We start from the raw sequence: 16,231 nt of genomic DNA, 5'->3' as shown, positions 1-16,231 counted from the left end.
CTTGTGTATTTTGTAGACAAATTGAGGGAGGTCACTAGTGAGACACTCTTCCCTTCTCTTCCATGATGTCAGATTTGACTGTTTGCAATACATGAATCATTCGAATGAGCCCAGGGCTGTACTGACCTAGCTGAGCAGACATGCATGAAAGAAGTTACCAAGATAAGTTTGCGAACCCTTTATACAACTGTGAGGTTCTCTTAGTAACTCGCTGAAAGTTGCTTCGCTTTTGTTATTTAGAGTAAAAATGAGTGCTAGTGACCAGCTTGATGATAACAAGGATTGTGTCAATTAGTTATTTTAATGGCTGTCTGGATATTTTGGTATATCTCCCAAGTGCCAAGGATACAGCTGCAGCTCCACACAGTGTTTTTATTAATAACCACAAGATTCAGTATTGACAAACATTTTTAAAGGCAGAAGACCAGAAAAGCTATGTTTAAGGTCCCAGAGTTAATAATCAAGGGATCTGGAATTCAAACTTGACAGGCTGATTTCAAAACAGAAACTGCACTCACTACTGTATACATGATCCCTAAACCTTAAAAAAATAAAAATAAAAGACTTATTTTATTGGTGTATGTGTGTGTTGGGGGCCACATGTGTTCAGGTAAGCCATGTAGGCCAGAAGAGAGAGTGTCAGATGCCCTGGAATAGAAGTTGGAGGTGCTTGTGAGCCATCTTGTGAGTGCTAGGAATCCTCTGGATGGGCAGCATCTTAGTTGGGTTTTTATGCTGTGATGAAACACTTACAAAGAACAAGCTGGGAGGAAAACGTTCTTTTCACCTTTTAGCTTTCAGTCCATGATACAGGAAAGTCATGGAAGCTCTTCATTGGCTTGCTCCTTATGGCTTGCTCAACCTGCTTTCTTATAACACCAAGGGCCATCTAACCAGGGTGGCAATGTCCGCATTGATCTGCCACCTCCACATAAGTCATTAACCAAGAAAACGCCCAGCAGACTTGCCTATAGGCAATCTGATAGAGGCATTTTCTCAACTGAGATTCTTTCTTCCCAGGTAACTAACTCTTACTTGTGTCAAGTTGACAAATAACAATAAAACAAAACACCAGTCAAGACAAGCATCCAATGTTCTTAACCACCGACTCACCTCTGAAATAATATGACCCAGCCCCTGAAATAAAAATTTTAAACCTCTGAAAACTGATTATACAGGTTTATAAAATCATCTATAATATTTTAAAGAGATTTTTATAGTCACATCTTTCTCTCTCGGGCGTGTGTGTGTGTGTGTGTGTGTGTGTGTGTGTGTGTGTGTGTGTTACACTTAATGTGGAAGCCACAAGTCAATTTCAGGTTGTCTTCTTTAGGGCTGTCTCCTTTTTTTCCTAGACAGGGTCTCTCATTTTCCTGAGCCTCCTTGATTAAGCCCTACTTACTGGTAGGCAAGCTTCCCAAATCCTCTTCTTCCTGTCTAAACTCTTAGAGCAGGGACTACAGGTACACACCATCAGCACTGGCCTGGGGACTGGACTCGGGTCCTGATGCTTGTGCAAGAAGCACTTCATGACTGACATGTCTCCCAGTCTTGGAAACTGAGGATTCAAGCAGCTGTTAAGTAATGTCTGAAAACATGGTCTGTTCAGTATGTGGTTCATATACCCACTTCAGGCATTTTCTCCCATCATTATGCAATGGGCAAGCTTTTTGATAATCTCAGAGTGTTTGCAGACTTCTTTGTATTTAATTATCAACCAGCCCCTGTGTGCAGTGCTGTTGAGAGAGACTAGTGAATCTTTAACGGGCAGAGATCTCACTGTTATGATTTGGGTTTCACAGTTAGGTATTATCATCATCAACAACAACACAGTCATTCTGTGTCTCAGTATCTGGGTTCAGCTGGTAAAATATTTGCCTTGCAAGCATCAAGATCAGAGTTTGATCCCTAGAACCAACATAAAAATAACAGGCATGGTGGTGCATGCTAGTAACTCCGAGGCAGGGAGGCAGCAACAGGATGGTTGCGTCTCAATGCTCTGCCAGTCCTGCCTAAAGTGTGTGGGTTGTAATGTATTGGCATAGCTCTCTGAAATTTTGGGGCTGGGATAGAGTCTTGTGTAGCTCAAGCTAGCCTCAAAATTGCTGGGTAGCTAAAGATGGTCTTGAACATCTGATCCTCTTGACTCTGAGCTCTCTTTACAGGTGTGCTCCACCACACCTTGTTTGTGTAGTACTGGCATGGAACCCAGAGCTGGGTACATGCTGTAGAAGGTCTTATCCTATCACCTGTTGGTGGGGCTCAGCTTCCTCTCCTCGTGTTTTACACATGTCCTTGGATGTTCACAGAGCTGATGATCCTGTCACTGATGGTGAGTGTTTCCCAGTCTCATTTTGCTGCTTCCACTACCTTGGCATTAGCTAATGCGGTTGTCTCATTTCCTAGACATTGATGTTGGAACCTGGAGATCATCACATTAAGACTTGCTTCTTAGGGGGACCATCCCAGAGGCAGCCGCTGTGCTGTACCAGCCATCAGCATTTGTTTCTTTTCAGTCTTGAAAGAAGCTACTAACCATCCACTACACTTGCCTCCATCCATTATTTGTTTAGGCGCTGCCTGGGTGAATGCCTACCCCTCTTTTTGTGTAGATTAGCTGGAGAAAACTTAAAAAGACAAACTTTTTCTCATCAATTATTTATAGGAAAATTTGTACGTACAAAAAGTCTCGCTGCTTGCCTTATATTTATATAACCAAGCTGCTGAGTTGGTTCCTTCACATCCTTTCAACATAATCAGTTATGTTTTGTTTCATTGGAGTAATATCATACTATGCATTCTATGTTGTATTCTGAGTAGCCGTTAGCTGTTTGATTCTTGACTATCTGTGACTTGTGGGAGTGTCCTCTAACTGGTGTCTGAGTCCCTTTCGCAAGATCCCAGGAGCCCTTGATAACTTCCTTAATTTCTGCTGAGGAGAGCTATCATTTGTATTTCATGCAGCCTATTGCATCAAAGAACCCCGTTTTTGTTTGCTTGTTTGTTTTAGGTGTTTTGTTTTTGTATTGTTTTGTTTTTGAGATAGGATCTCACTACATAGCTCAAGCTGTGTTGAAACTCACTATGTAAACTAAGCTGGGTTCAAACTCACAGTGATCCACCTGCCTCTGCCTCCAAAGGCTGGGCTTAAAGATGTGCAACATCATGCCTGGATCCCCTGATTCATTTTGTATGAAGTTTTATTCAAAGATTATAGTCTAGAGAGCATATTGATTTTAAATTTTGGTTTACTGTTTGTTTTTAAGTGTGTGTTTCTCCCTCTCTCTCTCTTAGAGAAAAGATATGATATCATCTACTCATCACTCACTTCATCCTTTTTCAGTTAACTGTATCTTCCAGAGAGCACCCCATGTTTGTGAGCACAGCTATTCTGCACTCCTCTGCATAACTGTATAGTACTCCATTGTGTGAAGACCATGTGTTAGGTAAACCATTGGTAGCTGTAAACATCTGCGATTCTCACACTTCAATGACAAGCCGTTTGTATATTCTGATCTTTGCTCCCTTGACTTTGTAAATGTGAACAATGGCTTACCAAGTTCTCTAGGGGCACGCTCTGAGCTGGGATTGAAGTATCACATAATCCAGCCACAGAATGCAGATTCACATCTGCTGTCTCTTCCAAAGCTCTTGGCTTGGACTTTTATTAATTGACTGTAGAAGTTGAGCTGATCTGATGCTCAGAGCAAGGTCTGTGGTGAGATTGATAAAAATAAGGATTACTCTTTGCTGACCATCGCTCAATAGATATAGCTGTAGGGAAAAGTCAACTCCTAAAACTTGGATCCACAAGAGGAAAGAAATAGTTCTTGTGGGTAGAGACATCAGGACTCTAGTGTTTCAGCTAAGTTGAAGACAATCACCAGCCTTGTGTCAGGGCAAGCCAGAGGACAGGCTGTGGAGTGTCCCTCGAGTCTCACAGAATGTTTGCTTAGCTCACTTGTGCCAGAACACCATTTTCTCAGTTTTCTTTCTTAAAAGACAGGACTATTGAGAAGAAAGAGAAGATGTTAGTGAGAGGATAGTCTAGAGCAGTGGTTCTCAACCTTCCTAATGCTACAACCCTTTAATACAGTTCCTTCTGTGGCAGTGACTCCCAACCATAACATTATTGTGTCACTACTTCATAACTATAACTTTGCTACTGTTATGAGTCATAATGTAAACATCTGATATGTAGGAGATCTGACATGTGACCCCTGTGAAAGGGCCACTAGACCCTCAGATTGAGAACTGCTGGCCTAGACTATATTAAGAATTTGTAGTTCTAGTGCTTAGAGAGCAAAAACAGTCCCTCAGGCCACTCTCCCTGGAGCTCAGGGTTTGGTCCTCTGCTTGGCAAACTCTGCAGATGCTTCTCTTAAAAGGCATAGTATCATGCTTCATAGATCCAATATAGGAAGCTATTAGGCACTTTGGTTCATCCAATGAAAATCTTGGGTAGGATTCATCTCTTCCTTGTATACTAAGTGAAAGTTGGGTGTGTATTTGTAACACAAGCATGGAGTAAAATGGTTCCTCTGAAAGGCAAGGTCTTTACCTTTTTTAAGTCGCCAGTGAAATCTCAGAGCTGAACGAAATACTTATTACATACAGATTCTCAACCAGTAGCTACATAGTGGTGGGTGTGGGGTCATGACTAATTGGACTCCAGAAGTTTGTTTTTTACACTGTTTGTGTGTGTGTGTGTGTGAGAGAGAGAGACAGAGACAGAGAGAGACAGAAAGAGTTATGTCATCATCTGTGCTTGTGTGGATGCATGCACTGTGTTTATGCAGAAGCCCGAAGAGGGCCTTGAATGTCCTAATTCCCTTTAAACAGGGACTCTTACTGAACCTGGACATCCACATTTCATCTAGATTGGCTAACCAGTGAAGCCCACAGGATCCTCCAGTCTCTTCCACCCAAAAGTTTAAGGTTACAGGTTGCAGGGTTGTCCCAGCTAGGGATCCAAACTCAGCTTGTACTTTCACCCATGAAACCATCTCCCAAACCCTGGCTCCAAAAATATGAACACACCCACCAATGTTCGAAGGACATCACAAGAGTCTGTCAGACACAGAAATTGCTGAATCTGTGAAGCTCCATTTTTCCCTCTTGCATTTCTTTTCTCTCACCTTTGAAAATCCTCTCTCCTCCCCCCCCAACTCTCCAGCCAGTGCTAAAGAACTAAGCCTCTTCCTTCACACCAGAGCCTGACTCTTGAAAAGAGCACAAGGCTGGGAGTGCTGGGAGGAGGGGGAGTGTTGGGGAAGAATGATGAGAAAATGCTATTAGCTGTTAGAAAAGCTTTCCAAGGCTCAAGGTTATAGAAATTACATGGGAAGAATTTTAGAGAAGAGCATGTAAGGTTGCTCTGATCTCCTGCTGTTTTATAAAATCAGAGAAACAAGGTTTTATTGGGTAGTCTCTGAGGGGCAAAGTGGAGCAGGTGTAGCCCCTGGCATCCAAAGGCTTTGGGTTCTGGCTTCCATGGGCTATCACAGATCTCTCCAGCTATCAGATGTCCCAGCCTTCTCTGGTATGTCCTGGCTCATGGGAGAAGCTGGCTTTCCAGCTGTTGTGCCCTTGTAGCAGAATTTAATAAATATCTTTTAATTCTTGTAGCAGTTTGTCACAGCTCAGTTAATTCAGCCAGTATGTCTTACAGGAGCTGCCAATTTTGTGCATCAGAATGCTTGTAAATTGTCTGTTGGGATCATAGTTCAGTGTTAGAGCAACCAGCAGCATTTATGAGGTACACACACACACATACAACACACACACAATATACACACACACTCGGGGGACGGGGGGGTTCTAAACTCATACCCTACCCTGGTATGACTTTCACAATAAGCAGGTCTGTGACAGGGCCACAGTCATATATATTTTCTACAAAAGGATCCTGATTTAATCCAGATATGAATTAACTAATGACTATTTAGACTGCATTGTGGATGATCTTCTCTGTTCTAGGAAACCTTTGCAAATGTTCAACATGGAAGAAGAGGGGGCTTCCTTCTCAGTCACTCTCTACTGAGATTTTTCAGACAGAGTACCTCACTGAACCAGATTACCTATTTGTTACACTGACTGGCCCACAAGTCCCAGGGATTCTCCTTCCTGCTCCCCTGGTGCTGTGACTGCAAACACATTCCCCCATACTCAGTTCTTTATCTGGGTGCTGGGTGCATGATAAACCCTCATGATCATATGGCAAGTGCTTTGCTGACTGAGATCTTACCTTCTCACCAGCGCTTCATGTTTTAAAGAAGTCTTAGGTTCATAGAAATGTTGAGCAAAAAGCATAGTAATGCCATGTGGTCAATACCTACACATGCCCACACCAACACAACCTAACCCATTCCCACCATTGCGCATTGGTGTGGTAAAGCTGTTTGCTGTCTTGAGACATGCCAGAGTCCACTTGCCATGTCTAGCTAATGTCCACAGTTTTCATCGGGGTCTGCATTTCTACTGTTAGCACTTTCCAATTTCAGAGTACTTTAAAACTTGGTCCCCATTTAATCTCCCTGCCTTTCTGGATTTTTAATAGGGGTGAGCTCTGTGGAACTCCAAATACCCAGCAGCCTGCAGAATGGCTGGAACAATCAATTGTTCCTTTGTCACTGCTTGTGACTGACAGGACAATGTTCTTATTGAAATCAATTTCAGTGGTGCTCATGGTCTCCGTTTGCGAGATGTTACACTGAAGAATGTTGTGCAGATTCTACATCCTCTGTATTGGAGGTTTTCTACCCTTTTCTCTAAAAATGATTGCCACTGATAAGTTTTCTGTTAAGCTCCCAGAGCCCTGGGTACTGCTCACTGATTAGCAAGCTCATATGTTGTTGGGCTGGACTTTTTAACCTGGCCTCCAGCCAAACAGAACTGTCTGTCTTCTCAGCTCCAGTCCTCGGTTTGTTCACTCTGAGATCTGTACCTAGAAATTAACAAAAGTAACTCTTGCTGTGTCCTCCAAAAAACCCCACATTTTCTCACGTATCCCTTCATGCATCTTGCACACCTATGAAATTCTGTCTTAGTTGCACACATACAACTAGAACTCTCAAAACATGGCCCTCTCTCTCATATACAGAATATGTCACTGGCTTCTCAGTGTACTGCAAATTCAACCTTCACTTTGGCAAGCAAGACCTGTACCATACTCTATTTCCTACTGACTGTGTCCTTGTGACCTGCTTTCCTCGACTCATGCCCTCCGCTCTTCCTAACTACCATGTGGCATTCAAGCTATTGAGTTCACTAGTCATAGATCCAGTAATAGACATATACACAGGTGTCTTCACGGGTGTTCAGCTGTCTGTGTGCTATGCATAACTGGACTGTCTGGTCAATCTACTTTTAAGGTTTTGGAGTAATATCCATAGTGATTGGAACAACATATTTAATTGAAAGAAAGACTAAAAGACCAATTTAAGTATTTCACAGATATATTCAAGAAGTGAATGCAGGGGACCAACTTTACGAAAGTAAAAAAACATTGAATTTTGCTCATGTTAGATTTGAAGATTTCAACCCACCACCATGAGCAGGACAGTTTCCTGACAGCTTTCTTTATCCTTTGCAGGATTTTGGCTAATACTCATGATGAGTATTAGCCAATGTCATATTAAGTAATATGACATTTATGCATATTACATAATAACATTTGTTGATATTTAAACACTTGTATGACTCAATATGCAAATGTTTTTGTATGAACAAAATTCTTTGACTTACATGTGTGATTCTTTCAAAGAGCAAAATAAACCAATGGATCTGACTGTTGCTGAGTATAAAACTCTTGATCTTAACATGATTTTAAATTTCACATTTCTACCAGCAAGTAAAAAAATACCATCCTTTGAGCCTCACCATGGTGCTGGAGAAGACTATCACATTTGCCTAGCATGGCTATCAAAATTCTTGTGTGGAAAACAACAGCATATCCATAGAAGGCTGTGTCCCCTCCACATTCTTCCCCTGAGAATACTGGGAGCAGACTGACTGCTGAAGCAGAAGTGAGGGTCCACCTGTCCTCTCTCTATCCAAAACAGATAAGAAATACTATTAAATACCCCAAATATTTTCACTATTAACCTTTTTCAAAAAATATTTTCATACAGTGGATTATTTAGCTAAACATATAATGAACATGATCTTATTAGTTTTAATGAATTAATAAATATCTTAAACCATGCAGTTTTAATCTAAGCTACAGTAGACATCAGGAGATATAATATAACTTGCCTAATGGAAGCACTTTGGGGTCCTTAGCAGCATTTCAAGTTTTGAAACAGACTTTGAAACAGAAGGCTAAGGGTTTTCTGAGCCTCTTTGCCAGCTGCCCTATTAAAAGAATGCAAGTGACTACTGCCTCGGTGCCTCCCAGGTGGAAGAAAAAAAACATATTTCTAAAGTATGTATTGTTTTCAAGGACATGACATAGTGTTTTTCACTGTTCAGTGATTGGTGGGAGTGGCCCTTTGTTCTTCCTTTTTTTCTTCTTCCCTTCTTCCCTTTTCCTCTTCTGTCGCCATCTTTCTTTGATCACTGTGCTACTGTGTTATTTGGAGGTTCCTGAAACTGTAACCTAGGGCTTTGCACATGCTCACCATGTCAGTACACTAATGTCGTAAACCCAGAACATTCCATCCTCTCTTCAATCCAAGTGGTAACTCTGAGTCATTCTCTAAATTCTTTTCCTGTCCCTCTTCTGGTAGATGGCTATTTCCTGGGAGAGTCCTGTTTTAATCAGTATTTACTTACTATCTCCGAGAGTGTGTCTTTTTAGGCCATAGAACGCCCTGTGGTAGTGTCATATAGTGGTACACCGTCTTTATTCTTTCTTTCTTGCCCAAATAGATTTTTAAGAATAAATGTGATCAACACTGATACATATGTATATATACATATACATTAATCATAACTACAATGGAAAGGCTATGATTTTTAGACTATTGTTTAGAACAAGTTTTTATTTTGAAGAAGAAATTATTTGAAGTATATTTCAAGTTAAAGCAAACGGTGGTGTGGACCATTAGTGTGTGGGAAGACCTTGCCTCAGAAAGTATCATGGATGCACACACATGCACACACTCATACTGCATGAATATATACGTATACCAAAAAAGACATACAGACAGACAGTCCACTTCTAACACCAAATGACAGATTTCCACTCGCTCATCTATGCTCAGACTGATACATTGTTAGCCTCACACTTATAGGATAGATATGGCTTCCCTCTTCCCTTTTCTTACAGTCATGCAATAGGAAGCATGCTAACCAGTGCTACCTTAGCAACAGTGCTTTCTTTTGTAGCTGCAGAAAGCCAAATGTGTAATAAAAAGCACTTGGCTGTAAGTGAGAGAAAGCATACAGTGGCGAGAACACATCAGGACTCTCTTATTGCTCCCATTGTTAAGTCCAGAGTAAACAATGACTCGGTGATTCAGTGTTTTTATAATGTTCATGGTCTTTCACTCCAGCTGCAGATAGTGCATTTGCTTGCTCAGTCCAGAAAAGAGACAACAGGAAGAAACTGATTATGTCTTTGAGTGGAGTCCTTTTTGTAAGGATTTCAGATGTGTCCTCCAGTGTCCTTAGCGATGTCTGGTTTTATCACATAGCCATCCTTACTTTCAAGGAGACTTGAAGGAAGTAGCGGGCTTTCTAACCCCTAAATGGGAAAGTCTAAGTGAGAAACAATGGCGAATACCAACCATGTTCATGTAGTTTCAAAAGTGAGTAACTAAGCAAAAAGAAATGTGAGGAAGATGAAAGGTGGAAAGGAAAACCCTGTAAGGAGAAAGAACTATTCTATAAGAAGACAGCACTGTTCCTTGTTTTCAGGGGACAGACACCAAAGTGAATTATTTGCCTAATAGACTGCAATATAACCAGGATTCAACCAGAGCTGCTCTGGCTTCACTGTTCTTTTTCTTAAGACGAGCACTTAGAACATGATGTTTCCTCCTCACTGAAGATCCATCTCACATGCCTGCCAAGTGCTTCAATGAGTTACAGACATCCTGAAGGGCAGTGGGAATTTCCAGACCTCGATTAATTAAGCAGACTGAATCCAGGGTGTCTGAATGGCTCTAGTGAGAGCAGCAACATTTCCCTCTACCTGTGACCTGTCCTTTCATCAGGGTTTCTGCTCTTGGAACTCTTCACTGCGGTTCTCAGTTCTGACCTTAAGGCCCAGGTGGCTTCTGGACATGTCAGTTGCTGATAGATGCACTTTTATTTTGGGAAGGTCTGTGGATAAGTGACTTGTACAAGCCTATTTATTTGTTTAGAGTTGAGCTAACGTTGTCAGTTACCGTAGGCCAATCATTCCAATTTGTTTATATAAGGGCACTTTCTGGACTCAGTCCTATCTGTGAGGTCAGTTAACCTTTCCCCAGACAGAAACTCTGGGAGTCCCACAGACTGACTCTTAGACTAGCTGTCTTTATAAGCACTTAAGATTTTCATTTTGTCTGGGAATAACAGTGCATGTTAGGAAGTCAAGTGAACATATGATCTCTGATCTGACAGCCAAGATTGCGCCTTGATCATTTTACATCTCCAGTATACATGAAGCATTCAATAAGTTAATAAACGCACTCAACAAATACTTGTTGAAAACTAATTATGTACCAGGCACTAAACATATCAGCATAGAGGTAGATGAGGTTGGAATACGTGTAAAAAATGTTTTTGTGGAAGGCAGATCATGATCAAATACAGCTCTACATGCCCATCAGTGAGTGGTAGTACAGTCATACATTGAAACACCACTCAGCAGTGAATAAAGCTATTGCTGCACTCAACACTGTAGCTAGATCTGCTATGCATGACTGCTCTAGCATCACACTGAGATGCCGGCAAAAATAAATGATTCGTGGTGATAGTAGACAGGCTCTTGGTCATCTTTGGAGACCATTATGATAAAAAAAAAGAGGAGGTGAGATGACTCAACAGGAAAAGGCACCTGCTGTCAAGTGTGACAGCATGAGTTCCATCCCCAGACCCGTGTGGTAGGTAGAAAGAGATAACTGACTCCCGTAGGCTGCCTTCTGACCAACACATACACACTGTTGAACATGTCTATACACATGCAAGTAGACATGCCCACACACACATAATAAACAAACAAAAGTGTAATAAAGGTGATATTAAAAAGAAAAAAAATGTTCTATTGGTTTGCAGAGAAGGACATGAAGACAAATTGTTCTTCAGAAATGAGCTCTATTAGGACAAAGCATTTTTGATAAGAGAGGCCATGATCCAGTCTTGAGGTGTGAGGGCAATGAGTAGGGCTAATATCAGAGATGTGATAGCACCTTAAAGAGAAAGAGATGCTTTCCCTTCAAACCCAGGGAGGAGATTCATTAGGAGAGATAAAGTAAAAGAGTAAAAGAAAGAAAGCTGCCATGGACAACATGATAGGATCCTGAAAGGGGAAGAAGGAAGAAAAAGAAAAAAGGAAGAAGAGGAGGCGGATCACTTTTATAACTTTGTTCTAGGAGTAGTGAGCCTGGCAGTGTAAGCAGCAGAAATAAGAAAAATCATTAGTGTGCAGGGTCCTCCTATAGGGACTACATCGGTAGGAGGTAGAGACCAGAGCCATGGTGGAGGCAAGGCCTGATTCCTGAGACAGACAGAGGTGGCTATGGTGTCTGTGGTCTAACAGAGGGCATGACTTTGGAGACCAGCAGGAGTGTCGCAGATCTGCATACTCACTATTTCATCTTGATATGAGATGAGTTAATTTTGTAAGAATGTATATATCCCGTTCTTAAGATGTATTTTTGTATGAGTGATGTTGTGATCCATTCAGACAAACTTATGTTAGATAATGTAAATACTGACAGTGGTAATTGCTTGAGTGAAATTCACAGGACCAGTGCAATGTGATGGAAATTAGCCTGCGGACACTAGCTTAACATTTGGCCAGGAAAGGTCCTCTTAGTGACATGGGGTGAATCCCTGGGTAGTAGCTATAGGCAAAAACAGAAATATGGCCTCATTGGGGAGAAGCCAGAACAAAGGTTTCAACAAACTTTCGGAGGCTCCTGAGCATCAGCAAGGTAGCAATGTGCTGGAAGAGAGCAGGAAGAACCTGTACTGGGGCAGAGCAGAATGGCACTCAGGGGAGAAAAGAGTGCAGCCTCAGCCAGGACCTTGGAATTGTTCAGCTACTGTCTCCCTTAGTTAACTTGACTGAATGTGCCAGGCAGTGCTCTAAGTCTCCATTCCTTTTCAATCTTCTAAACGATCCCAGGACACATGTTCTTAAGCCAAGGCTTAAAAAATGTTGCTTTCCCAAGCTTGGAAGTAAGTGGGTATACCAAAATATGAAGCAATGTTCCCTTGACACCAAGCATGTGTGGTCTAACTCCAACCCATGTCCCTTCCCTGTCTCCAAGTGCAGTACCGTGTGTGACTCCTGCCAAGCACTGAGAAAACAGTAAAACTCTACCTGGGGGCGTCTGTGAAAGAACACATGGGCTGAGTTTTGCAGAGAGGTACAATTTCTCCCAGTCTGGCCCTATCAAAAGAATAACGTGTGCAGTCTAATGTTCAGATCCACCCATAGTGGCTAGCACAGGCGGAGCCCCATCCAGTGCAGGCCTCTCACTGAGCATCCTCACTGCAGTCTTATGCAATCAGCCTTGGCTCTAGGACAAGGAAGCAAACACTGAGATAAATATAGGCTCGTTTTGCCCAGTGAGACAGAGAGAGTTTAGAGCTTAAGTGCTCTATAGTAAGGAAATGGTAAGTGTCGATCGAAAGGAGGCAAGAGGAGACTTCACATTCTGCCAGCACATCTACTCTTGCTCCCCTGTGGCTGTGAACTTAATGTGCCCAGAGAAGTGTGGGTTGCTTTGTGTGGCTTTGTGGTGTTTGTTCTCTGAAATGAACTGAGATTAATGCTCTCAAAGGTTTTTCCAACCAGAATTTAGTCCATGACACCATTGACTTTGAGAAGCCAATTGGCAGAGACAGGAACTGAATCTTAAATGTGATATGTGGTCATCAAGCCATACAGGGAAAGACAACCTCTCATTCCAAAGCTTAGTCCTGTTCCTCCAGTCAGTGCCAGTCTTTATCCTAGAGATTTATGATGCTGAGGCCTTTCTCCTTATCTCACACTCCCACTGTGCAGCTGAATTTTGCATATACCAAGGACAATGAGCCTAAGGTTTGAATTACATCTAGATCAAAGGTTAATCCGGAGCAAGTAAACCATTAATTGTGTGTACATGAAATATGTATGTTCAAAAGCACCTACGTCTCTCCCCATCTTGCTTTTTCTCTTGAGACCTTTATAGTCTATAATTTCTCTCCTTTGAAATCCTAGAACATAATTAGCTCGAACTATTTATGCTTTTCCTTTTTCATATAGATGGCAGGGCCCTAAGGATATGCCTTGATGCTTTTAGATTATCCAGCGCTTTGGCCCAGCTAGTGAGATCAAAGAATGACTGTGTTTTACTGACTGCTGAACACTTGGGTCCTGGCAGGGCTCTCGGGGCTTGTTGGGTTCTTTGTAAATGCATGTATATAAATGAGCTCCATGCTTATTTATTGAAAATTCAGATAATGGATTTGACTTTAGTCAGCAATCAGTCTTGATCACTCAGCTGGTGTGTGCTCCTAGTTTTATTTCAATTACTTAACTACTAAAGATACAAGCTTACCCAAGGTTACACATCTCACAGGGCTAGCATTGACCTGACTTGGAAGAAATCCTAAGCATCAAGTCTGTGAAATGCCTGGTTTGTCCTGAGTGGCTAGGAGGCCTGACTTGAATGCACTTCACTGACCTGCTTTGAAGGGCTTCATGCTAGCATGCTATGTTGTGAGAAGGTTCCCTGCTGCTACTGCCTAGATCAGATCAGTGCCATGAGCACACCAAGCCGCTGTGTGAGGACGATGTAAGTGCAGATGTGCATTCCTTCTGTACTCTAAGGCTACACTGTCCAACATGATAGCCCCGCCACCGTCAGTGACTCGGTTGTGAGGCCTTAGAAGAGGAAACTGTGGCTCATTTCCAAGATAAAACATTGCGCAAATAAAATATCTCATCAGAAATTCAGATCACAATCACATGTTGAAGTGTTTGGGGTACATCTTGGTTAAAATAAAGCATTTTAAAGATCATCTCAACTTTTTTAAACATTGCAAATGTGGCTGATGTTGAGTGGTGGATTCTCTAGAGCATACCAAGTCTGGATCTCAGGGCAGAGGCGATGGCTCAGTCCTTAAAATGCCTGTTGCACTAGCATGAAGATGAGCTTGACCCCAGCCTTGAGTGCAGGTAGACAGCTGTGACCCCAGCCTTGAGTACAACTAGATACCTGTGACCCCAGTCTTGCCTTCAGGTAGACAGCTCTGACTCGAGCCCCATATTCAAGTAGACACCTGTGACCTCAGCCCCACACTCAGGTAGACACCTGTGACCCCAGCCCACACTCAGGTAGACACCTGTGACCCCAGCCCACACTCAGGTAGACACCTGTGACCCCAGCACCCAAGGACAGGTACACACTTGTAATCTCAGCACTGGAGAGGCAAAACAAAACAGACCCCTGGAACTTGCTAAGCAATCAGTCTTGCCTGTTCTGTGAGCTCCAGGTCCCCGTGAGGCACCCTGCTTCAAAAAACATGGAGGATGGATCCTGAAAAACAATATCTAAGGTTGGCCTATGGCCTCTTCATAGTTACACACATATGAACAAGCATACATACATATATACACATGTAAAAAAATTGTAAAGTGTGAATCTCCTCAAAGCTAAATCTTTCCATCTTCTCTTACCTCCACCCCCCTCCCACCTCCAGGTCTCCAAAACTTACAAACTTTAATCAGAGCACTCTAGTTGCCAGTTAGGAACATTCTGAGACCTCCTTCTTGCTTTATTTCTTGAGTAGAAACTCAGACGAGGCTTCAGTCTCCTTTAAACTTTATTTTCTACTCGTATTCAGCCTAATAGTAAAGGTATTTCAAGTCCATAAAACAACTCAATACTACTTTAATTAACAGACAAAATTGTGTTTGTTGTATGCAGCCTGCTTGTGTTATGCTCCCACTATGGGATGGGTTAAACTGAGTGGCAAAGGCTTCACCTCACACAAATAGTATTTTTGTCGTAGGAATGCTCACCATTCACCATGCAAACTGTTAAAGAATATAGCATGTGAGTTGTAGAGGTAGTTCCACAGTAGAATGTTTGCCTAGCATGCAAAAAGAGAAAGAAACCACGGGAAACACGGACTCAGTTCCTAGCAGCACACACATGCATGTGCACGCACACACACACACACACACACACACACACACATATGCACACACTGTATTAGCTGCAGTCATGCTGTCACCTTGCTGGGAAAACACCTTAATTTGCAACCAGGACTCACATGGCTGAAGAGCTGTCACTTAATGAGGCAGCGAGCTGTTGGGATGCTTGCTGTATTTCAAATGGAAAGACAGAGGCTGAGAACAAGGGCATTTATCTAAGGCCAGCCCCATTCTAGAGAAGCTTCAGCCTCCTGGTCAACCCACAGTGCTGTACTGGCCAGACGTTACAGTGCTACTGCAAAGTTATTTTTCTGTTAGAACCGTGATTCTCTGAAGCATCTCATCCTTCATTATGAAATGTAACATTTTCAAAGTATTTACCTGTTTAGAAGTCAGAGGCTTGAACTTCGAGTAGTTTATTAAATTTATATAATGTCAACAGAAACTAGAGCTGTTTCGAGGCTACCCAGAGATAGCATCTTTCCTGTACTTTATTCATTCAGTTTAAATCAACATTAATTGACTGCTTGTCACATGTAAGGCACTAAGGAAGCTCCAGGGAAACCTTAGTGGAAAAGATAGCAAATGGGTTTAACACATTTAATCAGATAAATGTTTGCCCTTGAGTCACGTGTGAGGAAGTCTTTGCCTGAGCTGGGCTTTGAGTGCTTCTTGTGCCAGGGCTGATCATGTTGAGGGAAGGGAGAAGGGGAACAGAGCATTCATGAGCAGAGGAGGATAGTCGGCACAGATCTTACTGGACTGTTTTCCTTGGGTACAAAGATGACTGGGGTCGGGAGGGCGGGGAGTTGGACATACCGGACCGCTCATGTGCTATCGTGCTTCCTGCACTGCATCTCAGTACTTCCGTCTTCGGGTCAGGGGCATCCCCACACCACCGGAGCTTCGAAAGCCTCTGTGGGATCATGT

At 42.3% G+C, this 16,231-nt stretch overlaps 1 protein-coding gene across 3 annotated transcripts in view; it reads left to right on the top strand.

Moving 5' to 3' along the window:
* Cadps (calcium dependent secretion activator) overlaps positions 1 to 16,231 on the top strand; it is a 444,339-nt gene that overhangs the window by 88,805 nt on the left and 339,303 nt on the right. The window lies entirely within an intron of this gene.

Source organism: Psammomys obesus, unplaced genomic scaffold (assembly GCF_907164565.1).
Source record: "Psammomys obesus unplaced genomic scaffold, mPsaObe1.curated_primary_1811, whole genome shotgun sequence".
Classification (NCBI taxonomy): domain Eukaryota; kingdom Metazoa; phylum Chordata; class Mammalia; order Rodentia; family Muridae; genus Psammomys; species Psammomys obesus.
Note: the sequence above shows the minus strand (reverse complement) of the source record. Positions and strands in the feature narration are given on the sequence as shown.